Here is a 25,431-nt window from a genome sequence, read left to right on the forward strand (position 1 = left end):
TCTGTTTTAATAACGATACTGTGGCTGAGACGCCAGCATGTACAGAAGCAAGCCCTTCGAGTGCCGCTATGATTAGTCCTAACCTATGTTCCGTGTTTGGAATTGCCCTATCCCCCACTCCAGGGATTCGAGCAAACGGAACATTGTTTGCATCAGTTATGTATGAGTACTTCACTGGAAAGCCTTTTGGGAGTGTTTCTATCGAATCTTTTTCTGTAGCGCTGACAGCTTGTAATATATCGCTGTCTATTTTTGTTTTTGACCGTGTGATGGCAGCTACGGAAGCCGTTTGCACAGCTGCCTTCGCGGCCTCATCAGCCAATGAATTCCCTGCAACGTGAACGCCATCACGTTGATGACTCAGTGTATGTATCACGTGAGTCTTTGGTAGTTCTTTCTGTAAAAGAACTACTTGTTCCCAGAGCATTTTATGCTTGATTGTGCCTCCTTTTGCATCCTTAAAACCATTCTGAAGCCAGATCTGCAAGTATTCATTGTAAGACTGAACGCAATAATACGAATCGCACACTATGAGTGTGGGGAATTCTCGATCGGTATTTTCAAGCGCCATCTTGAATGCCAGTAGTTCAGCTCGCTGAGCTGTACAATCTCCTAGAGATTGTGTTTTAGTGATCGCTGGTTTAAATTTCCCTTCGTGCCAGCGACCTTTAACAATCGCGCACGCAGCACTGTAAGCTTGTTTACCCCCCACCGCGGGTTGTGCTGATCCGTCTGTATATATTATACAGCCGTAATGTTCTAGAGGCAGAATTTCGGTCGGCGGAGGACATTCGAATTCGTATTGGAGAAATTCTTGTGTTTTTAAGTTGGGATCAAATTCGTATACCACGTCTGTTGCAGCAAGAGAATTAGCCCACTGTATCCACCTTGGATGGAGTGCTTTAGCATTCGGAATGCTTGCCTTTGTTACCGCCTCTAGGGCTGGTATCGGTGTCACGATTATTATTCGTTTACCTTGTGCCAGGGCTCGTTCTTTTGCTATAGCTGTCTGTGTTGCAGTAAGAATTTTTTCCGTTGGGCTAAATTTCATTTCAGCTTTAGTGTACAAGTGTGATTTGAATGCAATTGGTACCTTTTCTCACTCATTAGAGGTCAGATATGTGAATCCGCATCTTCCTGGGATGACTCGAATCACAAGATTGCGTGTGTTATCACGTGTTTCTAATTTTGTTTTAATTAACATGTCTGTTTGTAAGGATCTCAGAATTTCTGTGTGTATTTGAGTCCAATTGGTTCTTTTAAAATCTGGTTTTATTAGATCATAAAGGGGTTTGACCCTTTCTGCGTAATTTGCAATGTATGTTCTTCCGAAATTTAGGAAGCCTAGAATTGACTGTAGGTTTTTTAGTGTTCTAGGTGCTTGGAGTACGGCACATTTCTCTAGGAAATTGTCAGCCAGGCTTTTGCCTTCACTTGATAATTCATATCCTAAGAACAGGACTGTTAGATGGGCAATTCTAGATTTTTTAAAGTTGAATTTGTAACCCTCTGCTGCGAGCCCAAGTATTATGGTGTTCACTCTCTTCAAGTGAGTATCCAAGTCATCATCTGTTAGGTATATGTCGTCGACATAAGATAATGCTTCGTCATCATAGATTTGTAGTAACTCTGTTACTCTCGCTGAGAATAATCCTGGGCTGTTCTTGTACCCCTGGGGTAACCGACAGAATTGTTTTTGAGCGCCATTTATTGAGAACGCGGACAAGTATCTGCTCTCTGGTGCTATATTTTGACAAAAGAATCCATTAGAGATGTCTAATGTTGTTTTGTATTTTTTGCGCATTATGTTATTCATTAGTGCAGCACTATGCGAGTTTTGCACTGCAAAAGTTTTGCAACATGAGTTAAGGTGTCTGTAATCCAAAACTAGACGATATGAATTGTCTGGTTTGGAGACCGGAAACAAAGGGTTGTTCATTTGTGAGGTGCAAGTTTCAATCACCCCCTGGTATTCAAGTTGATCTAGGATCTCTTTTACCTGTTTTTTAGCTTCTTGCTTAATTGGGTACTGTCTCTGTGCAGTAGGTTGTGATTTTAACTGGATTTTGTGAGGAGGAGAGTCCTCATCCCATCCTACATGATTTTTATATAAAGCAGGAGCTTGAGCTACTGCCCACTTTCTAGCAAGTGTGTATTTTTTATGAATTGGAATATTATTTGAGAAGGCAGGCATAATTATTTCTTCACCATGTGGGCACTCCCTGACAAACTCTGGTGTCCAGTCTTTTTCAGCTAGAAGGATGTCATAGCCCTTGGAGAGATTATCCCAAAATAGACCCCTTATTTTTCTAGTCTTATCCCCTTCTATACGTAAAGTTATTTCATATATTTTGTGAGGTTTGCTAACTCTGGTGTCTGCAGTTTCCACTTGAAGGTATTCATTCGTGTCCACTGTCTCCAGATGATTCATAAGGACTTTGCGAGCTATGCTCACTTCTGCTGCGCTGTCTAGCATTGTCTGAGCCCATTCTCCGTTTTTCAGTTGTGTCCTCAGTATTCTCGGCATTGTTGATTACTTTAATACTGGCTACCTTCTTTTTTGGAAATTATAATTTCTTATTTAGATGAGCAGGTTCCTTGTCTTTGGACTTGACGTGCTCTTCCCTGTGTTCTGATCGTCCTCTTCTTTCCGATTTCTGCGAGGAAGTCTGAAAAGATTGAGAGGGACGTGTATCAATTTCTTGATATCTATCAGGCTTCTTTATATTATCCCTATTTCTAGGTTGTATTTTTTCCCAGAGGGCTCACTTTGGGGAGACCTGCGTCCTTGGTTCGGAGATCTTTCTCTCCGCCGAGGAGACCTTCCTCTGGACTGGAATTTCTTTTCTTTAGGATTGGATTGTTTGTTTCCATCCCAGCTCTTTTTTGGTGTTGTTAAATTATTTTTAATAAATACTTTTTCAGGACTTTCAATCAGTTGGGGTTTTACTGGTATTCCACCTAAACTATCTCTACCTAGTTCCTCATAGGATTTTTCTATAATTCTGGCAATTTCAGCTGGTTGGTCTGCTATATCTGTCTCTTTTAACCTCTGGCGGATCGCCACATTTGCTGCTTCTCCCTTTATGTTGGCTAATAGTATTGCCGAGACCTGCTTGAAGTCTTTTAGTAATTTCATACCAAGAGTTAAAGCGGGTTCTGGACCGTATTCATCTTGAATTTGTTTTAGCACATCTGGTATTACTGAGATGGATGGAACACCATGCGTTTTTGTGTAAATGGAAGCAAAGACTGTACCCCAAGTGTCACAGTCCTCCACGTGTGGTGCGATTCCCATTGGAAGACAGAAAGTCAGAATCCTGTGTTTTTCTAACGGGGTGGTGTCTGGAAACACCGCCTCTATTTGGGTGATTTTTTGTGCTAACCAGAATGGTATTTGTTCCCGTTTAGCTGGTACTTTACCTAGGCAGGACTGTATGTTCTGTGGTGTAATTTTATTTGTGTTCCCCTGATGAGGGGTCAGCTGTGGAATTTTGATTGCCGGTTGGATTGTTGAAGTCCGCATTACATATTGGACTAATTGCCTATGTACTTTTATTAATTGTTTTAGTTGTATTAAAAGATCTGCTGCAGACATTCTTTCGATGTCTGGATGTGGTGTGTATCCGGCTAGGACCGGCCACGTTGCTCCTGGTCTACCTAATGGACCGAGCCTGGTGATGTGATTATTATGTTTTAGGGCGCCATTAAACAAGAGCAGGTGCTCTTGGAATTTAAGTGGTACTTCCACCTCCTCGAAAGGAATGTACTCATTAGGAGGTTCCTCTGTTTTGTAATAGTGGAAGTGCTTTGTTACAGCGTTTGCTGCTGGAAAGTGTATCCATGAATAGAATACCTCTGACTGCCGATATTCGTGTGCCTCAATTACGAATATGACTGTGCCACCTCTCGGTGTCAGTCCATTTTCTATAAGTTTTAAAGTTATAGATTTTCTTATGTTGACCGGGATGAGTATTATATCCGGGTCTGCTTCTTGCATAGTAGTATCAGCTGCTACGAGTTCAGCTGCTATTCTAACTGCCTCTCTTTCATCATCACTTTCTGACATTTTACTGTTAGGAAGGTTATTCTGTTTGTTTGCAGATCAGGTTCTTATGGAAACAAAGATTAGATGCACAATATTTTGGAACAGTGTATCCTTCAACGTTGACTAAACCAAGAACCATACATAGGAGTTTCCTCCTGCGAGGTTTGGCGGATATGACCTTTCACCCACTCCAGACGTCTTTGGAGTATTATGGGAAAAAAGGGGTCTGAGTGAAAAAGCACGACTGAGTTACTCTAATGTCTTGCGTTAGTTTTATCGCCTTTCCAAACGGTTGGGCGCCATGTAGTGTAGTTCCTATTATCCCAATAGGCTCTGCGCATTGGAATAATACCTTCAATAGTATAGGCCTAGACCAGACGTTAACTAGGTCTCCTACTGTCGATATTAGACTTAAAGTTTTGGGTTTGCCAGCTAGCTCAGAGTTCACTAGAAACTTTCTCGAATAGGCAAGGAGGAGTTGAACCTCCCTGGATAGACAAGAAGGGATTTAGTTTCTGACAACCATAGAACATGACAACTTTGCTCTCCCCTAATCAAGAGTGTATCTCTAGAGTCGTGTGAAAACAAAAGACAACTTATTTTACTCAGTCAGTACGTGCATTCTTAGTTTCACCAGATTGTAGAGAAATGGAAGAGACGGGCGTGTTCAATAAAAGATGTTGTTTATTGATCAGTCTCTTTTCTCGTACAAGAGAAATGGATCGATATTATCGCAATACTTATGGTTAAGTAAAGTGCATACAATAAAAGCAGAATTATGAAATAATACTGTAAAAGCATTGATATGGTTTCTAAGCCATATGCTAGTTAAAATGGATAAAATAGATACATACATATATACATTTGACTAATCGTACTCAACTGGTGCTTCTAACTACGCCTACCCCAGTGTACCTGACCTAAGCCTAATACGTGGGCGGGAGTAGAAAGTAGCAGTTTAAGTTAAGGTTGTTTTGCCAAGTGACTGACTCAAGAATTCTCTGCAAGGGGTTATTCAGTTCTGTACCTGAGATCTAGGATGGTTGAGGGATGGTATCTCTCGTCTTTGGTCTCGATATTCCAGGTTGCCTGCAAGGGCTGCTTGGAAGCGCCGGAGCTGGATTTCTCGGCAGGAGAAAGGCAGCGTGTCGTTCTCAGCGCGTCAGGAAGGCGGGGCTGCGCCAGCGGGCTTCGCTGTCTGCTGGCCGCTCGGCAAGTCTTGCTGCTCCGATCTCGTCACCACCGCGTGTGTTTGCTTAAGGCAATATCGGTAATATTTATACCTGTAAGGTGCCGAGATTGACGTAAGGATGGACATAGATACGTCAAAAAGGATGTCATACGAACTGGTCGTTAGCACATTCTTTTACTTAAGTTCTCTGAGAAATCAAAACAATGGCCCAGGGATTTTCCCAGGTTGTCATAGGTTTGATTTGTTTTGAGAACTCCGTATGCCTTATCAGGGGCTGGAGGAATATTGCTTGCCTAATTAGATGGCAAGCGTTATGACCTAATCAGATAACGCGTTCCTGTGCCGTGGTGTGGCTTAATCAGATAACGGTTTCTGCATCATGGGATGGCTGCTAGTTAATTTGTTAACCAGAACAGGGTCAGGAACAGGGGGATCGATACAGAACCTATAGGAATACATCACAGGGGCGGCCTCGCAGGAATCGCCAGCAGCCCCTCCCATTCCTACAAGTGGCCACCACGGGGCGGCACCCGCAGGGGCCGCGACTGCTGGCAAAAAGGTCTAGCTACGCCACTAGGGGAAAAACCTGTTTTATTATCATTCTATTTTTCTAATGCGGGCCTTGAGGTCAGGCCAAGGTGGTGACAGCCTGGATGGGGAGTGGTTGTCACTGCCTTCAGTTTGGCCGGCCGTCTGAGACCGACCAAACCCACATGCGCAGTGAAGCTCTCTCCAATCCCAGCTGCATTGCCGGGGTTGGAGACAGCAGGCGCAGACTTCCAGTATTTCCTGGAGCGCATATCATCGGCGCTCATGCCAATCCTGATGCTGCTCTCATTAATGAGAGCAGCTTCAGGATTGGCCGCAGGGCCGGCTGGGAGCCTATGCCTGCCTGCATCAGAGAGGGGAGGAGCAGAAGAGTGCGACACAATGCTGGAGGGCTGCAGGTGAGTAATTTTTCTGTTTTTTCTATTTGTCTCTGTCGCCCCTCCTTCCCCCACCTCCCCGTCCGCCTCTTTTCTCCAACACAAGCCGCTCCTGAGTGCCTCTCTAGTAGTATAGGCTCCCTACTCAGCTGCTGTTTGAGTTTATTTTCTGCACTACTGCTGAGGAGAGCTACAAACTGAGAGACAAAGGTATCTCAGTTAATTGGATAATTTTTCAAAGCTGTTTTATTCACAAGATTGTTGTCTACAGACCATTACATAAATATATAAATGTTTTAAACTGTTTTTTTAGGAGCTGACAGTTTTGAGTCGTACTGCTTCTTTAGAGGGTTTTGAAACTCTTCTTGTCCATTTTTACACAAGGTGAATAAAGAAATGCCAGCAGGGGAGGAGCATTCCCCAGAGAGAAAACCAATGTTCAAAAGCCTTTCAGAACGTAAACAGAAAGAGACTCCTAATGACTCCCACGTCCACTGCATGGTTTGTCAGTTCCCTCGGCGTGGCACTTCAAGTGCGAAGTGCGTGCATAACTTCGTACGGCAGCCACAAAGGACTCTGATTCTCCTATTATTCATCTGTGAGAATGAGAATAACTTTATTGTACAGTTCATTAAAACTCACAATGTTAAAACTTTTGTCATTTAAAAATCATTTTAACCTTGTTTTATACATATGTTTTTTTAATTAAAAAAAGGATAAAAAGTGTTTTACACTCTACAAGGTTGTATCAGTCTCAATTGCGTTTTCTGTGGGCACCCTGCCCAAGGTGCTAGAACAGAAACTGCTTCTCAGAGCAGTCAAACAAAGCCTCTTGCCTCTCACCATGAGGTATCCAGATTGGGCTGGAACATGCTTCTTTCGCACTCATAGATTCCTTTTTACGTGGTGTTACCCCATCTCTTTTGACACTTTTATAGTTGCGTTGTCTCTTCTTTCTACAGCCACGACTTCTTATACTCCACAGTCCAGATTCAGTTCATTTGCATCATGCCACAAGCAGTTTGCATAGCAAACCATTTGATACAGCGCCTAGAGCTCCTTTGTATGACACTGGATCACTTCACAGCCAGATATAAATGTGTAAACCTGCAACAGGGATATAGACTCAGACGCCGCAAACTTTCCCAAAACTCAAATCAAAGTAGGGAAAGACATTCTGCCCAATTTGTTTTATCAAAGAAGCCCATCCACACGTTTTCTGAGTTGAACACGGTTTGGTTTTGTATCTAAAACATCCACGCAGCCTACGGAAAAACACTGTGTAGGACTTGCCACACTCTTCAAAAATGGTTTAACCTTCAGTAACATCCTAGTTGTCCAGTCTTCCACAAAGAACTTTCTTGCCCCATCACTGTCTATGTTAAGAACTATAATAATAATAATAATATACAAGTTTATAAAGCGCCTGGTTACACTAGGCTAGTGTGTCCCCGCGCTAAACTCACTCCCACAACTTGGTTCCCTGCCCTGAAAACCATCAAGAACATGGAATATTAGTTGAGTATCTGGCTCACTTCTCAATTCTGAATTCTTGAAGAGTTTACCACCATTGCACTTCCTGCCTTGAGAAATTAACTCGCTGTTGGCCTGAAAATATATTCACCCTTGAAACAAGCATTTGCAATGCAATAGGCCTCGCATTCGCAGGAGTTTAAGCTATTGGCATTGTAAATGACAATGTCTTTTATTTATCTGTTTTGCTAATTAACATATGAATAAAAGGCATTGCCATTGACAATGCTAATAGCTCAAACTCTTTAAAATGCAAGACCTATTCAAAGAAGCGGCCACCATTGGTCCCGGCTGCTCGGAAAGGGAAAACGCGCATGGCGCGCTGAATGTTGCAGGAAAGCATGTAGTGCCTGCAGTGGGAGAAATTCATTAAAGAAAATAGTGCTTACAGACTAAAAAAAAAGACTTACCGTGTAACAACAGAAGTAAAAGGGTGAGTCCTCAAGAAAGGTTTCAAATGAAGGCAAGGCGGTACTAAGGAGGGACTAACAAGCTTATTATCGAATCAGAAGCCAGCATTTAGGAAGGACAATGACACAAGCCAATGACAAATATGGGCGGAGAGTAGGGTGGGGCTTCCATTCCATGCTCAAATACAGCATTCTGCAGAGCAGCGCATGTGCTGCTCAGGCTCGACCTGGCTGAACCCTAAAATGAAACCTGGAACACTAAATGACTTCACCTTCTAAAGCAAAGGTGCTGTTTCCGTTAAACTACTGCACACAAACCTGGATCACCTACAATAAAGTAACATTCACAGCAAAACACAACTACTATGTACACGTGGAGAAGTGTGGCTCAATGGTTAGAGCGGCAGACCCTGATGCAGAGGTCTAGCCTGGAACCAGGGTTCAATTCCCCGCCTCGGCCGGTCTTGGGCTCAAAAATTCCATGGACCTGATAATTCTCGCCTCGGTGCCTATTCCAATCATGGGTCCCACTCTGCAACTCTGTGCAATAGCTTGCTTAATCTCCACAACGGCCCCCACAATGCTAAGGATGCCTGGCCTCCACCTTGGGGGTGCCCAGGAGTGGACACCTCACAGGGAAAGCCAGGATGGGTTCCACAGCGGTATTTGTACAAGCGCCTTGAGACCCTTGCGGGCGAGTAGTGCGCTATACAAGTATCAATTTACATTTTACATTTACGTTTTGTGAAACTGCATATATATTGCTATATACACTTGGGGGCTCTCTGTGCGCAGTGATTTGTACTGGAGGGCGTGCCTCAAATACAAAATGCATACAGCACAATGCTTGCTTTCCTTTGCACCATTGCATAGTGTTAAATGTTTAGCGTTGTGCAAACAAGGCATTTTTAGCAGAGCATGACCCATGAAATCAGAGGTGAGTGTTGTATTGTAAATGTGGCACTACACAATGTTTTTGCTGTTCAAGCAAGGCAACATTGCAGATTTCTGAGCAGCATTCCATTGCCTGAATGTTGGAAAATCTTATTCTCTGTCACATGCCTCTATTGAAAGACTCCAACTCCTAGACAAATGGCAATGTGGCTTCTGAAGCAGCAGCCGGAGGCTATTTCTCCAGGCTGATGCTCCTCGACCTCTCTCTGGCATTCTCTCGCTCTCTCAGCCATCTCTGGTGGGTCACACCATCCTTGGGGGGTTGTCAGGGGCAGCCGCGAAGCTAGGGTGGGGTGGGGAGTGGGTCCGCCCCAGGCGGCACCTTTCCTGAGGCGGCCGGCACTGACTGTCATGGGCCGAGGCCCGTTGCGGCCGCGGCGGCCTCTGTGACACACACCGGCGGCGCTCTTTAGTTTTACATATGGCAATATGTAAAGTTAGCACTAAGCACTGACTGCACAGAGTTCTTATGGGCATTATAATAAATAAATACTGACTGTAAGTGTAAACACTGTCTTAGTTGCTGTCACGGTCGGCCCGGGTTCGAAATTAAATAAAAATTCAACATTCATCATGTGATGACCGTTGTTGGCCTGCCCCTCCTCCCCCCAGCCTCGCTCAGTCACGCTAGTAGTCCTCCTTCATTGAATTCTAATACCCATTCTGCATGAGTATGAGTTTGCTCAATTAGAGATAAGAGATGTGAGTTAAGAGTGAGCACTCCGTCTTTATGCGTGAGCACTATGTCTGTCAACCTACCAATGAATGTTGGATTTCTGTGATTTTTTTAGCTTTTCCATTGCAAACATATTGTTCTTCTAAATTGTACTTTCGAGGGAATTTGTGCGCATTTTAAAATATAAGTTAGTATAAGATCCAATCAGAGTGCTCTACCACGGTAGATGATGTAGTATAACGGCCAAAGCTTCACCCTGTGAAACTGAGGAGTACCCGGTTCGAGTCAGCACAGTCTCTTGCGATTCTGGACAAATCAATTAATCACCCCTTGCCTAAAAATGAATGTGAAATGTTCTCGGGTCGAGTTTGCGCTATATAAAAAAACGTTTGACTACTTTATTTCTTAGATTTCATTATTATAGACTTGCTCAAGCCACGACTTATAGGTACGTAGTATAGGACATAGCCGTCGTCTCGTACACCTTTTTATAGGTTCGTGCCGTTTAATGTGTAAAGGAAAGGGCCCTGCTCCTAATGACCATTGAGCAGCTCTCAGATGTAACATGCACCCTGCAGACTTGCCTGCAGGACACCATTAAACAATTTAAGAAAATAAGTGAAACAACATTACTAAAGAGAGTTTATAGCACTGTAATCCGATTGCACAGGAGGCAATTGTACTGGCTGTAGGGTACGGTGAAAGGCGCAGCCTCTCTTCTGCACGTGCAGAGAATGGCTGAAGGGCAAGTCCTGCGGGCTCTGCAGTCACGAGGAATAAATAACCGCCGTGGATGTGTCCAGCAACAATAAGACACGACCACTGACCTTTTGTTTGCTCAATTTAATCTGTGAATCTATTGAAGGAGGACTGGGCATGACTGTGAGTACTGAGAAGAGGGCATGGCGGTGAGTACTGGGAACAGCGCATGGCTGTGAGCAGGGCCGACTCTAGGGTGGTGTCGTGTTAAGGCAGTGGGCAGTGGGCACCCAAACATTAATCTACATTTGAGTAGTAAGGGTTGGTTGGTGGCTCCTGGTAATTTCAAGGGCAGCATCAGTCTTGTTGGGCATCAATCTTGTTGTTGGATCAAAACAATTACAAAACGATGTTGAGATGTTTCAAAGTTGAGAGGTTACCTGTGATGTGTAAATGCCAAGGGTGCAGTCTTTTGTGTAGTGGTGGAAATTAATAGAAACCTAAATTCATTGTGATTGTGAACAAAAACACTGTACAAATTCCGTGTGGTACTCCTGCGTGTAAGAAGATGCACTCAGCTATTTTATGTGAGAAGTAAAATTAGCATTGTCGGGAGCAAGTACTATTCTGGGTGGGTGGGCTGACAGAGTTATTCCTCGACTGAGCTGGCATGTTATGCAGGGGTGATATAATTAGGCGTGGACTGTTTTTGGCAGTTGGTGGTTGTCCAAGGGGAAATTGGGAATTCAGCTGTAACATGTCAACTTGTCCCTTTGTAGTGTTCTTCACTGTGTTACTGTGTATGATCATAAATGCTTTACACACTGCCTCTGAGATAAGCCTAAATGCTTGTGCTACGTTACCACAGGGTTGAGCAGGGGTTATCAAAGGGTGTAGCCCCCTTACTCTGACTTAGGAAGAAGGGTCCCCACTTGGACAGTGGCCAGCCATTGCCAACTAGAGACCCCCATTTCTAACAAACAACCATTCCGATTTTGAGAGGAGTAAACATCTCAATGCCCATTAGATTCCCCATGTTCGACTAATGTTCTGATTTGTTACCTTTGCCTCAAATTGTAAAGCGCTCTGATATCCTTCGGGATCAAGTTTCCGCTATATAAAACTTTATAAATAACTAAATGTAACTTTCATGATCGAGGTAACTGTTAGCAGCAATACTACGTGTCTCTCCTCGGAGACTCGGACATCTTTCAAGTGCTCACCGTCCTTTTTCCCCAGCACCCCCCCCAAGTGGCGGCAATCTGAGGGGTAGCCCCGGGCGCCACAAGCTCTAGCTACGCCCCTGGTCGGGGGGTATTGCACATGCAAGTCTCCTTTTTCCACCAGCCTTACTCTTGTGTGCAGTTGGCATCAGGATTCAGTGTGAGATAGTGCAAAGCAGTGGCTCTTAACATGTAATAAATTATCTTTTATACAGCACTTCATTCGCTGTAAACAGAATTTTCCAATGTTTTAAAAAAATTGTATGAATAAATCGTTATCAATGGTTTTCATCCTCCATAAGAAATCACAGTGAAGGTGATTTCCAGTGCCTATGAATAAAATTGGTTTTATTTCATTATTTCCTTCGTTCATTCCCATCGTTAATTCTTCTTTACCTCTTTTTTGCTACTCACTTCCTTCGTTAAAGCCTATGGGGCAGATTTACAAGCCCCGTGCGCCACTTTTGCTCTGCTGTTGCGTCACTTCTGTGACGAAGCGGCGGCGTAAAGCTAGCACCATGCTGCGAGGATTTACAACGTGACGCATCTACAACGTGACGCGTGTAGTGAATGAGCCACTTTAGTGGTCTGATGATCTGTGATGACCCTTGATCACCACCATTGTGTACTGATTTTAGTGTGCTATGTTACTTTAGCCTTAATGTAGGCCAAGTAGTAGAGGCCTATGCTTGAGCAACTCCATATTCTAAACTGCAGCCATCTTCTGAGCCTCTGTAGGTGAGAGGTGATATTTGAGATTACATGTGTTGTTCACCGGCAGTGAACCAGAGCAGACCAGATCTTATCAGGAGGAATGTGCCTTCTTCGCATTGGCGCCATAACAAAACGCTTGGCCAGCTGCTGTTGGGTGCCTGGTGTGGAAGGGTACAGGAATCTTTTGAGAAAGGTAGGCGGGTTCTTCCAGAAGCTTCGATGGAGGATAGAGTTCTATATTAGAGAAAGGGGGTCCGAGAGAGGGTGAGATTCTGAGATTCTGAGATGCCGAGAGATGCTGAGCTGGGATGCTGAGCTGAGATGCTGGTCTGGTGTTTTGGCGGTCTGATGATACATCACGGTGCAGACGTGCAGTCGTGTTTGTGCAACAGAGAGTCCGGACCCAACCAGAGAGGGAAAGAGAGACGGACCCTTCTTCAGATGACCAGACGCCTAAGATTATGGTGAGGTGTTCCAGGTGTACATATGGTATCTAACTATGCCTTTATTTTCCAGCTCTATGTATATGTATTTGTTGATGATTGCTACAAATGTCTATTGTGATATCTAGTTATTTCTTTCTTTTGTCATCCTATTATCATGTAATAAAGAACCCTTGGAGAATATAATTTGTCTTTATTCCTTGTGAGGGAAGGTCGGGACCCTTTTTTACCAAGTACTTACAGAGGGATGGGCGATTCCCCTCTAATGGGTAATTGTTGATACGGGAGGGAAATCGGCTCCCATCAGGGATGTCTAAATTACATTGCTTGGAGGAGCATGTGCTTTGTACCCTATCAGATAGAGAGGTGTTGTGACTTGCTCTGCGTACCCTCTCAGATGTGGAGGTGTTGTGACTTGTTGTTATTTGCGAGCTCCTCGGCAATGGTCTTATATGTTGTCAGTGTTTATTCCTTTCTTGGGTAAGTATTGTGAAATGTGGTGTCTTTCTGGAACCTGAGAAAGGATGTGGTAAGTAATGACCTGGTGACTGACAGAAGCACCAAAACATACAGAGAAGTAGGTCATTACAATTTGGCGTAGTCGGCAGGATATGAACGTTGATTTAAAAGGGGAAAATATTGTTTTGTTTTTTTTGCAATTGAAAGCAGACTCTCAGATATCAGTTGATTTATTTGCATGGGGGTAGCCCATATGGTGTTCTGGCTCATGAGTGAGCTAATTGTGTTTGGTTGAACGAGAATTGCTGTGTGTTTAAATGTGCTTTGTATAAAGGGCTTGTGAATAGCTTTTTTACGTTAGCCAGAAAGGGCAGGATCCCTTTACAGTGTTCAGTAAAAAGAATGCATTTAAAATGTGCGCAGCTGCAACGTGAATGTAACATCTCAGAATATAACCCTGAAGGGTGGGATGACATTTCAGACAGAGATAGTGGGGTTATTTTTAATGTGTTGTTTAATATGCATCCACAATTGTGTGAGGATATTCCTTTGAAAACAGAATTAAACGTGCATGATTTACATGTGAAAAATGTTACAGAAAATCTAGTGAGGTTGCCAATTACACAGGCTGTTTTAATTAATTCTTCCGAAGAGGGTTTTCAGTCAGAAAGGAAAGATAAGAAGACCCGTGTTTTAGAATTAACGATCACCAGTGGTGGAAATATATCAGATCCAACAGTGTATGATGAACTGTGCTTTAAAAGAGAAATGTGCCCATATGTTTTTGAAAGTGTACAACAGCAGAGTGTGTATGACTGGTTAATTAAAAGGTTTAAAAATTTATTTTGTGATTTTAACCAAAAGCAATGTGCACCTTTTAGCAGGGACAAAATAAGTCAAATGACCATGACTCTGTGCTTTTGCACACTAAAAGATACTGGACAGAACAGCGTGAGTGAAAATGTGATTTGCTTATGGGAGATTGCACTAGTGGTAAAATGGCTCATATAGACAGAATAGCAGTTTGGTAGGATTTCACAGAAGCAGGGTTGGTGACCCCAACAACTACTGTTTTAAATGATTTTATGTAGCTGGTGCACAAATGTGATCATTCTTTGCCCAGGACAGTTGACTGTAACAAATTAAACAAACATAGACTTTCTTTGACTGTTGCTACCCCAGATATTGTTACAGAAGTACCATGAGATTTTGTGTGCGACTTTTTACGGTTGCCTATGTTTTATACATGATAGTTTAAATGTGCCTGAATTAGCTAAACCGAAGAGCAGAGCATTTAGAAATAGAAAGAAAGGGTTTGTTTTTTTGACATCATGCTGTTCCATTTCAGAATGGAAAATTCCACAGCTTTTGGGTTGTGAACGGCTGGGTATTGACATGCTTTGACCTTGAGGAGATAACATGCATTCCACAGAGCCTCCTCTTTCCCGGGCTCTTTGTAAGGGAGGGGGCAATCGCAGGAGCAGTCTCCTCTCTGCTTGTTAAAGGAGGGGGATTCCACTCTTCAGACTGTGGAGCTTCCTTTAATTGGAAAGATAGGGAGGCTTGCACAAAGGGGCAGGCTTTATCACCATCATGCCCCATCCCTATGAGGAGGTAGGCGGGGCAGACAGAAGTTGGCAGGCGCTTCGCTCTTGGAATGTGAGCTCTTCGAAGGGAGGGGTTGCGAGGCAGAGCAGTGTGTCTCTGTTATGGTTGAAACTGAGCCAGCCCTGAGACGCGGACAGTTCTGTAAGGGAGGGGCCTGATAGCAAGGAGTGAGAAGGATGTGAAGGGACTTCCCCAGCCCCTCTGGTTGTGTAAGGAAAAATTTGATTTTGCCCAAATAAACTTAGAGAATATAATGCAGGTAGCATTCTTAAGCTATTCCCCAGATCTAGAGGAGAGCTTTGCAGACAGAAATTAAAATATTGGACTTTGAGAGATGTAAAAAGAAAATTATGTGCTTTTGAATTGAAGTTTTTGCAAGACATGTGATACTTGTTTATCGTTTCAGATTGAGGTGTCGGGGTGCAAGTGATGGCCTCCCTGTATGCATGGGCCCTCACCCCCCCCTTTTATTATTTTATTTTATTATTTTAGTTTGTTATTTTTTGGAGAGTGGACCCCCAACCCCCCCAAGCCTGGAGCCAGACTGGACGGTGGTGATGTCCTGGGGCTGATGGCAGACGGGAGCTGATGATCTATGGAGGACCAGATCAGATGGGGTTCTTCCTTGCCGAGGGGATACTAAGGAAGTTGGATGCCAGAGGGCTGTCATCTACATAGATGGACTGCTTCTTTCTAAGCGAAGAAGGGATCATCAGAGTATGCTGCAATTGGAACTGTCCCCTTCGAGTGAGGCTGACTTTGAAAGCATGAGAGCTGTGTGTCTTTCGCACAGGAGAACTGCTTGTGCACCCTGACAAGAGACGGTGGTGTTTTTTGTTTTGCTTTTTTCACAGAAAAGAACACTTTTTTTCAGTAGAGACACTTTGCGGCAATTGGAGTCGATATTTTCTGAGCTACAGTTGGCTGCCTTGGCAGTAGAATTTGCAGTTTAATAATTAGAGGTTCAAATGACACAAGATGATTTATTTTTAGACATTTCACCTGAGTTCTTGTTTTAGGTAATGCAGTAAGTTTAAAAAGAACATAAAGAGAAAACCAGTTCATTATGATCTGCTTTGAATTCACTGTTTTTGAGTAGTCACTTTAACACGAGAGTTATTGATTATGTTTTGGATTCTGTAATGCAGTTTTTCACTTGTAGGTATTCTTTCAAATATGGCCTACAGTCTTGAATCTTTCACTCTGAAAATTTGTTTTTTAAGGTTTTGCCTTTAAATGGGACATGCAATGTTTCAATGACACTCGACTCTTCAGTTAGATTTTATTTAGTTGCTGGTTATTATGCATTGATACTGCTTTTACAGTTAACAGATATGGTGCCCCAATGATCGTTTTGTTTTTCAATCATGATATTCAGTTCATAGTTACTTTGCAATAATGCCAATTTTGCAGTTGACTGATGCAGTCATAGCTGTGCCTTTAGTTCAGTGATTTTATTTTTGATATATGTGAATGGTGATGTTCAACGGTCAAGGGGTGCAAGGTAGTGAATGAGCCACTTTAGTGGTCTGATGATCTGTGATGACCCTCGATCACCACCATTGTGTACTGATTTTAGTGTGCTATGTTACTTTAGCCTTCATGTAGGCCAAGTAGTAGAGGCCTATGCTTGAGCAACTCCATATTCTAAACTGCAGCCATCTTCTGAGCCTCTGTAGGTGAGAGGTGATATTTGAGATTACATGTGTTGTTCACCGGCAGTGAACCAGAACAGACCAGTTCTTATCAGGAGGAATGTGCCTTCTTCGCATCGGCGCCATAACAAAACGCTTTGCCAGCTGCTGTTGGGTGCCTGGTGTGGAAGGGTACAGGAATCTTGTGAGAAAGGTAGGCGGGTTCTTCCAGAAGCTTCGATAGAGGATAGAGTTCTATATTAGAGAAAGGGGGTCCGAGAGAGGGTGAGATTCTGAGATGCTGAGAGATGCTGAGCTGGGATGCTGAGCTGAGATGCTGGTCTGGTGTTTTGGCGGTCTGATGATACATCACGGTGCAGACGTGCAGTCGTGTTTGTGCAACAGAGAGTCCGGACCCAACCAGAGAGGGAAAGAGAGATGGACCCTTCTTCAGATGACCAGACGCCTAAGATTATGGTGAGGTGTTCCAGGTGTACTTATGGTATCCAACTATGCTTTTATTTTCAGGCTCTATGTATATGTATGTGTTGATGATTGCTACAAATGTCTATTGTGATATCTAGTTATTTCTTTCTTTTGTCATCCTAATATCATGTAATAAAGAACCCTTGGAGAATATAATTTGTCTTTATTCCTTGTGAGGGAAGGTCGGGACCCTTTTTTACCAAGTACTTACAGAGGGATGGGCAATTCCCCTCTAATGGGTAATTGTTGATACGGGAGGGCAATCGGCTCCCATCAGGGATGTCTAAATTACATTGCTAGAAGGAGCATGTGCTGTGTACCCTCTCAGATAGAGAGGTGTTCTGACTTGCTCTGCGTACCCTCTCAGATGTGGAGGTGTTGTGACTTGTTGTTATTTGCGAGCTCCTCTGCAATGGTCTTATATGTTGTCAGTGTTTATTCCTTTCTTGGGTAAGTATTGTGAAATGTGGTGTCTTTCTGGAACCTGAGAAAGGATGTGGTAAGTAATGACCTGGTGACTGACAGAAGCACCAAAACATACAGAGAAGTAGGTCATTACAATGCGTCACGTTGTAAAGCCCTGCATCACATTATACCTGCGTCAGCCTTCATGTGGGCGTTCTGGCGCAGGGTGGGGAGGGGATGGGGGGGCGTTCCAGTGCAGGAACGCCTCGGAAAAGTGCCTGATTTCACTCAGTCACTTTCCCGACCCCGCTGCGTCAAAACCTGGCGCCTGCTTGAAGCAGGCGTAAGGTGTGATGCACCATGTGCAAGATAGGCCGTGTTGGCACAGTGCTGGAGTTGCGTCGCATCTGCAACACAACTCCAGCACTGCGCCACCGTTACGACGGCAGATGCAACACGGTCCAGGGAGGGCATGTCTTGGCAGTTCGGGCTGGACTGTTCCCATGAGGCACAGGGTCAGACTGATTTGCATATAGCCATGTCTGAACTGGGGTGGCAGAGTGGGCTAAAGAACGGTGATGGGTCAAACCCAGATCTTTTGACTGGGTGTGAGTGTTTGATTGGTTCAGATGCTCCGTCCATCACCACCCCCTTTTGTACCGTATTATAAATGCGGGGCATCCACGGTGGCGCAAGGATTGTGATGTGTGTCGCAAGTTTCCTGGCGCATCCCTGCCGATTTGCAGGGATGCGCCAGGAATTGTAAATCTGCCCCTTTGTTTAGAGCTGTTCTTTCAAGTAACATTTCATTAATTCTCTCACCTCACTGCCTGTCTAATATTCCAGCACTCATCCCACTCTAACCCCCGGGACAGCCCCACCCTACGTCAAGGACGTGAATGGTTAGAGAAACATTTATACCTCATTAAGATTTGAATGCAGCAGATAAGCTAAGTCAATATTCCTCAGATCTGTGCTTGTCCTGCTCTGCCAGATCATGGAGGAGAAGCCTGCAAAAGAATCTATATACCTACTCTAGGTTCTTTGGAGATTGTAAACTGTGCTGCTGTATGAAGAAGCAGCTGAAGTAGTAAAACAAATTTATGATGATTCATAACTTAAGAAGAGGTTTATGCACCTGTTTAGGCGGCAATGGCTCTGTCTGCAGCACATATTAAGAAACACAAAGCAGTGGTTGCCTGTTTTTGCTTCCGAGCAGCACTGTTTACAGCTCATACGCAGCTAACTATAACTCACACCCTGTTACGATTGTGGACAATGATGTACTGTGAACCTATTGCAAAGTCGCTCATATTATAATAGGTTATGGGCTATACACTTAGCGATAGTCAGTGAACGGCTCAGCCACCCTGCCATGAGTGCAGGGGAGGAATGCCGGCGGACCCAGGTCCCCCATGGGATGGTTCCCACAAGTTTACTGCTGTGGAGTTTATGTTTACAGCTAAGGGGATGGATCTTTCACAACCTGATTGGGGGGTTGGTGTGGGAGGGACGGGGAGGGGGTTGTGTTCAGTTCAGGGAACCTGCTGAAATCTGTACGAAACGTACTTTATGGTGATTGTGGCTGCCACACAAGGACTTGCACTGTACCGCTTGCCCGCGTCAAGGCGTTATACATATGGCTCGCACCGACTTTGCGTTACACTATACATTCATCCTACGTAGCTTCGTATCACTCAGAGGCCCACAGTATCTGGATTGCCAAAGACTATCATGACACACTTGACATGTCTCACATGGAATGTTAGAGGTCTGAACGACCGTAGAAAGTCGAGGCTAGTCCACTCCTGCCTCTCAAGGCATGGAGTTGACATTTGCCTCTTGCAGTAGACACATTTGACAAGGGCATCTGCAGCCCTGCTTAGATATCATAAATGGGGGAGGTGGTGGAGGCGGGTTTCTCCACTTATTCAAGGGGAGTGGCGGTGTTGATACGCAAGGGCATACAATGGCGATCACACAAGACAATAGTGGATAGAGAAGGAAGGTACATCCTGCTACAGGGTACACTAAATAGCACGCCCACGGTGATAATAAACACATATGGCCCGAATACAGATTCCCCAGATTTCTTCAAACATATCTGGCAACAGATACAGGCCATGAATAACACAACGGTCATTTGGGGCGGGGATTTCAATGTGGTTCTTTCGAATGTCGCTGATAGGCAGGGGGCACAGCGTGAGCATCACCCGAAAGCAGCGGCAATGTTGCAAGATATCATTACTGATCTTCACTTAGTGGACTCCTGGAGAGCGATCTATCCAACACTTAGAGAGGGCACATGCGCGTCGCATCACCGCAAATCATGGTCAAGACTTGATTATTGGCTGGTCTCGAAGAACGCACACACCTGGGTGACGCAGGCTGCACACCATCCGCGTACCCTTTCTGATCATGCTCCGGTACAAATAAAGTTTAAGGTGCCAGACCCTTACATCGCACCCTTCAGCTGGAGATTTCAGTCAGAGGCGCTCTTAGATCAGGTGTTTCCAGGAGAATTAAGGGCGAAAATAGAGGAATACTTTTCGTTAAATGATGGATCGGTGCAGTCACAGGGTACACTATGGGAAGCGTTCAATGTGGTCATACGGGGTAACTGTATAGCGCTTAAAACGGGTGTTCTTAGGGATATCAGAAATACGCTGCAGAGACTTGAGCGCGAAATTAGTGAATTAGAGAGAGCACAGCTACAGTCCCCTTCATCTGCCGTGTCGGTGCAGATCAGAGCCAAATTGACCGAGTTTCAGGCGGAAGCAGAGAGGGAGACAAAATACCTTCATGAGCATGCTCAGGCCCGGCGCTATGGTGAGGGTGAATGAGCTGGGAAAATGCTGACGAGTTTACGTAGACCACCTAGAGGCGTAGATTTTGTAACTGAACTGCAGACAGCGGAGGGTGAGTTGGTCAGAACACCTCCAGAAATTTTGAATACAATGACCCGATACTATGAAGTCTTATACACTTCTAAAACTAACCCCTCACAGGAAGACATAGTTGAATATTTGGATACATTGGCCCTGGCCTGGTTTAACGATGGGACACGACAATATATGGAGCTTCCCATAACTGTTGAAGACATCCGGCAAGTCATAGGTGGCCTGCCAGCCGGCCAGGCGCTGGGTGCGGATGGGCTTACGGCAGCCTTTTACAAGGAATATGCAGATATACTCGCTCCCCGCCTTTTACAGGTGTACCTGGAAGCTCTGGAAACAGGCATCCTGCCTCCCACACTTCGCAAAGCCATCATTATTACACTGCTAAAACCAGACAAAGATCCCACTGTACCTGATTCATATCGCCCATTTTCCCTCATCAATCTTGATGCAAAAATGTATGCCAAAGTTATAGCAAACAGGCTGCAACCGATGTTCCCTCAAATAGCCCTGCCAGATCAGTCAGGTTTCATACCGGGACGTTCGACTGCACACAATTTATGGACAGTATTTGGACTACTCCATTATTTTGCCCCCCATGTGCAGGCCACTGCTGCGCTGCTTGATGCCACAAAGGATTTTGATTCCTTAGAATGGAAGTTCCTATTTACATTGCTGGTTCGAATGGGGTTTAACCCGCTTTTTATTCAACAAATACAGTTGCTTTATACGAGTCCGCTAGCGAGAGTCAAGGTTAATGGGCAGGTGTCTGAGCCCTTTACCATTACGAGAGGGACGCGACAGGGATGCCCTCTCTCACCACTGCTATTCACCATCGCGACAGAGCCACTGGCGGCTAGGCTCCGACAACACCACACACAAAGGAGCATAGGGTTTACATCCAGGGGATTATTAATATCAATGTACGCTGATGACATGATAGTATACTTATTCAACCCCAAGGGTAACTTTGGGGTAGTTATGAGAGAACTGATACGCTATGGTGGATTAACGGGCATTCAAATAAATTGGAATAAGTCGATCATCTTACCGCTAACAGATACTACCACCCCGTTTGATACAGAGTTCCCTATTCAGTGGGCCAGTGGGGAGGGGAAGTATTTTGGTGTTTGGATAAGACGATCCGTACAAGAAATGTGGTTGGCTAATTATGGAAGGGTGGTGGACTGGATTGTGGGCAAAGTCCAGAAATGGAAATCGCACCCACTTTCGCTGATTGGTCGCATAGCAATAGTAAAAATGGTGATACTGCCCAAACTGTTATATTTATTCATAAATATTCCAATGCCACATAAATGTTCACTTCTTCAAGATAATGCGATCTCATATTTTAGACCTAGTCTGGGCGGGCAAACAACCTAGAGTATCGTGGAAGCTGTTAACATTGCCTTTCGATCAAGGGGGTCTGGCAGCGCCAGATTTTAAATTATATGCATACAGTGCTCAAGCACAATACATACATTTTTGGCACACCCGACACCTTACCAACCACAAGTAGTGCTAGACATTGATAGAGTAGCCCATACTCCGCTTAGCACGGCTACCAACCTTACAAGAGACCACAAATGGAAATTAATACGGTGGAGGCCACGAGGTGGGCATGGAAGGGGTTTGCCAAGAGAGCTCAGCAGCCTGAAATGTATGCTCCTTCCATGCCTATTGAGAATAATCCTCTTATATCCCCGTTATTGGACAAAGCAACTGCGAAGAGAGCTAGGGCACATGCACTGGAGAAAGGCAAGGATTTATACCCGTAGGTACATTCCTTACACAGTTACACTGCAACAGATGTGCGGCACGCAGCTGCCTACGGCATCAGATCTGCTCTTCTACTATCAGATTAGGGCTGCGTGCCGAGCTAGGTATGAGTCTTTTCCTAGGGAACCGCCTGTGTTGTCGGCACTGGAAAAAGTCCTGTCCAACCCTTCCCCCAAAAAATTGATAACGCGCATTTATAGTACAACACAAGCCAAGTCGCCGGTTGCTGTCCCCACGGCTAGGGAAAAGTGGGAGAGAGATAGTGCCACCACCATAACAGATAAACAATGGAAATACTGCTGTATACAGCTGGGAAAACTCTCACCAAATTATAGATTAAGGCTGATCCATTTCAACTATTTACATAGAACGTATCGCACACCTGCTCAGCTGCATAGAATGGGTATTTATACAGACACTAACTGTTGGAGATGTAGGTCACATAATGCTACGTTCATGCATATGTCCTGGGAATGTGGTCCAATAGGGGAATTTTGGAAGAAGGTGTTTGACATAATTGGACAGATAACTAATAATCAGTTGCAGACCACCCCACTAATTGCACTTTTGGGTTTTGTATCGGAAATTCCAAAGGGGTCTAGGAAACTGACTGCCATGATGTTGCTACTGGCTAAGAGACAAGTGGCGATGCATTGGAAAAAGCAGCAGCCTCCTACAGTGACCACATGGCTCAATACTGTAGTCTATTGTAGAGATCAATTATCAAATTACTGGGAGCTAATGCTGACCAGGTCTAGACCTGTAGATATTTGGGAACCATTTCGGTGCTGGTTGGAAGCTGGTGGCTCTGACCCACAGAGGGACCAAGACACGTGACATGGTTACTAGATGAGGAAAGCAGAGGCCTTGCTGGCCACCGGTGTGGTAAGACACTCAACAAGAAGAGATTGGGAGGGTGAACTGGGGAAATGCGATTGAAGCGAGTCGCAGCCATGTACAGGGTGGGAACTGCATGGTATTCCAAACAGACTCACAGTACAGAGAGTATGGCAGGGGGGAGAGGGGGGAATTATTTAGTTCTGTTATTAAAAATAGAGTATAATTGCTGGTATATGACTTATGTTTGGATTGCTATTTGACATATAGGTCCGGATAATAATGACGCTGCCTAATGCTGCTGGCCCGAAGGGTTGGAAGCATAAAAGCTGTGTAGGAATTGCTATAAATGGACTATGTGCTATCAAGTTGCCGGCCTCAGGGTTGTAGGCGTAAGAAAAGCGGTGTCAACTATGATCCTTAAAATAAAGACTGTTTTGAAACTTTAAAAAAAAATAAAAAAACTATAACTCACACCCTCCAAGCACCACAAATTATTGATGAGAAAACTGTGCATGTGAGATAACTATAACTGGTGAATTCTGTAGTTGGTATATATATATATATATATATATATATATATATATATATATATATATATATATATATATATATATATATATATATATATATATTAAACAAGAAGGGATGCCCCTGTAGAGATGTCACTCCTGGAGGAGTTACCGCACAAACACCAACGGCAGTTGCAGCCCACTTGGCCCTCTCACTTCCTTCATGCAGCTTGCCAAACGCGTTTCGAGCGTAAGCTCTTGGTCACTGGCCTGCAAATGAAATACGGAGGCAGCAATTAATCTCAGAACTCCTTTTAATTGATTCAAAAGGTCCCGCCCTGGTGGGCGTCAACTGGCAAAGCATTCTGGTTAATGCAGTTCATTTTCCAGCCAGACTCAAGTTCCATTTGCCCCAGTGGGTATGTCTGCCTCCGTCACAGATTTGGAAGCATCCGAGGCATCAGCTGGCCCGCAACCAATATTTTCCGAAGGTGAGGCCCCCTCCACTCCGCAGGGTGCACGCTGTTGCGAGCACCAGGATCCGCTCTCACAAGCGGCGGGACATCTCTGCGACCGGACCGGCCGCATAACATTAAACAAGAAGGGATGCCCCTGTAGAGATGTCACTCCTGGAGGAGTTACCGCACAAACACCAACGGCAGTTGCAGCCCACCTGGCCCTCTCACTTCCTTCATGCAGCTTGCCAAACGCGTTTCGAGCGTAAGCTCTTGGTCACTGGCCTGCAAATGAAATACTCAAGTTCCATTTGCCCCAGTGGGTATGTCTGCCTCCATCACAGATTTGGCAGACATACCCACTGGGGCAAATGGAACTTGAGTCTGGCTGGAAAATGAACTGCATTAACCAGAATGCTTTGCCAGTTGACGCCCACCAGGGCGGGACCTTTTGAATCAATTAAAAGGAGTTCTGAGATTAATTGCTGCCTCCGTATTTCATTTGCAGGCCAGTGACCAAGAGCTTACGCTCGAAACGCGTTTGGCAAGCTGCATGAAGGAAGTGAGAGGGCCAGGTGGGCTGCAACTGCCGTTGGTGTTTGTGTGGTAACTCCTCCAGGAGTGACATCTCTACAGGGGCATCCCTTCTTGTTTAATGTTATGCGGCCGGCCCGGTCGCAGAGATGTCCCGCCGCTTGTGAGAGCGGATCCTGGTGCTCGCAACAGCGTGCACCCTGCGGAGTGGAGGGGGCCTCACCTTCGGACAATATTGGTTGCGGGCCAGCTGATGCCTCGGATGCTTCCAAATCTGTGACGGAGGCAGACATACCCACTGGGGCAAATGGAACTTGAGTCTGGCTGGAAAATGGACTGCATTAACCAGAATGCTTTGCCAGTTGACGCCCACCAGGGCGGGACCTTTTGAATCAATTAAAAGGAGTTCTGAGATTAATTGCTGCCTCCGTATTTAATTTGCAGGCCAGTGACCAAGAGCTTACGCTCGAAACGCGTTTGGCAAGCTGCATGAAGGAAGTGAGAGGGCCAGGTGGGCTGCAACTGCCGTTGGTGTTTGTGCGGTAACTCCTCCAGGAGTGACATCTCTACAGGGGCATCCCTTCTTGTTTAATGTTATGCGGCCGGCCCGGTCGCAGAGATGTCCCGCCGCTTGTGAGAGCGGATCCTGGTGCTCGCAACAGCGTGCACCCTGCGGAGTGGAGGGGGCCTCACCTTCGGACAATATTGGTTGCGGGCCAGCTGATGCCTCGGATGCTTCCAAATCTGTGACGGAGGCAGACATACCCACTGGGGCAAATGGAACTTGAGTCTGGCTGGAAAATGAACTGCATTAACCAGAATGCTTTGCCAGTAGACGCCCACCAGGGCGGGACCTTTTGAATCAATTAAAAGGAGTTCTGAGATTAATTGCTGCCTCCGTATTTCATTTGCAGGCCAGTGACCAAGAGCTTACGCTCGAAACGCGTTTGGCAAGCTGCATGAAGGAAGTGAGAGGGCCAGGTGGGCTGTAACTGCCGTTGGTGTTT

At 44.9% G+C, this 25,431-nt stretch overlaps 1 long non-coding RNA gene across 1 annotated transcript in view; it reads left to right on the forward strand.

Annotated features, from left to right (window-relative positions):
- Positions 1-6,769, forward strand: part of LOC144791582 (uncharacterized) — a 361,016-nt gene extending 354,247 nt beyond the window's left edge. Inside the window, exon 5 of the long non-coding RNA XR_013602432.1 lies at positions 6,551-6,769. This is a non-coding gene — a long non-coding RNA (uncharacterized LOC144791582). The remainder of the gene's footprint in view (positions 1-6,550) is intronic.
- Positions 6,770-25,431: the final 18,662 nt, after the last annotated feature.

Source organism: Lissotriton helveticus, chromosome 11 (assembly GCF_964261635.1).
Source record: "Lissotriton helveticus chromosome 11, aLisHel1.1, whole genome shotgun sequence".
Lineage (NCBI taxonomy): Eukaryota > Metazoa > Chordata > Amphibia > Caudata > Salamandridae > Lissotriton > Lissotriton helveticus.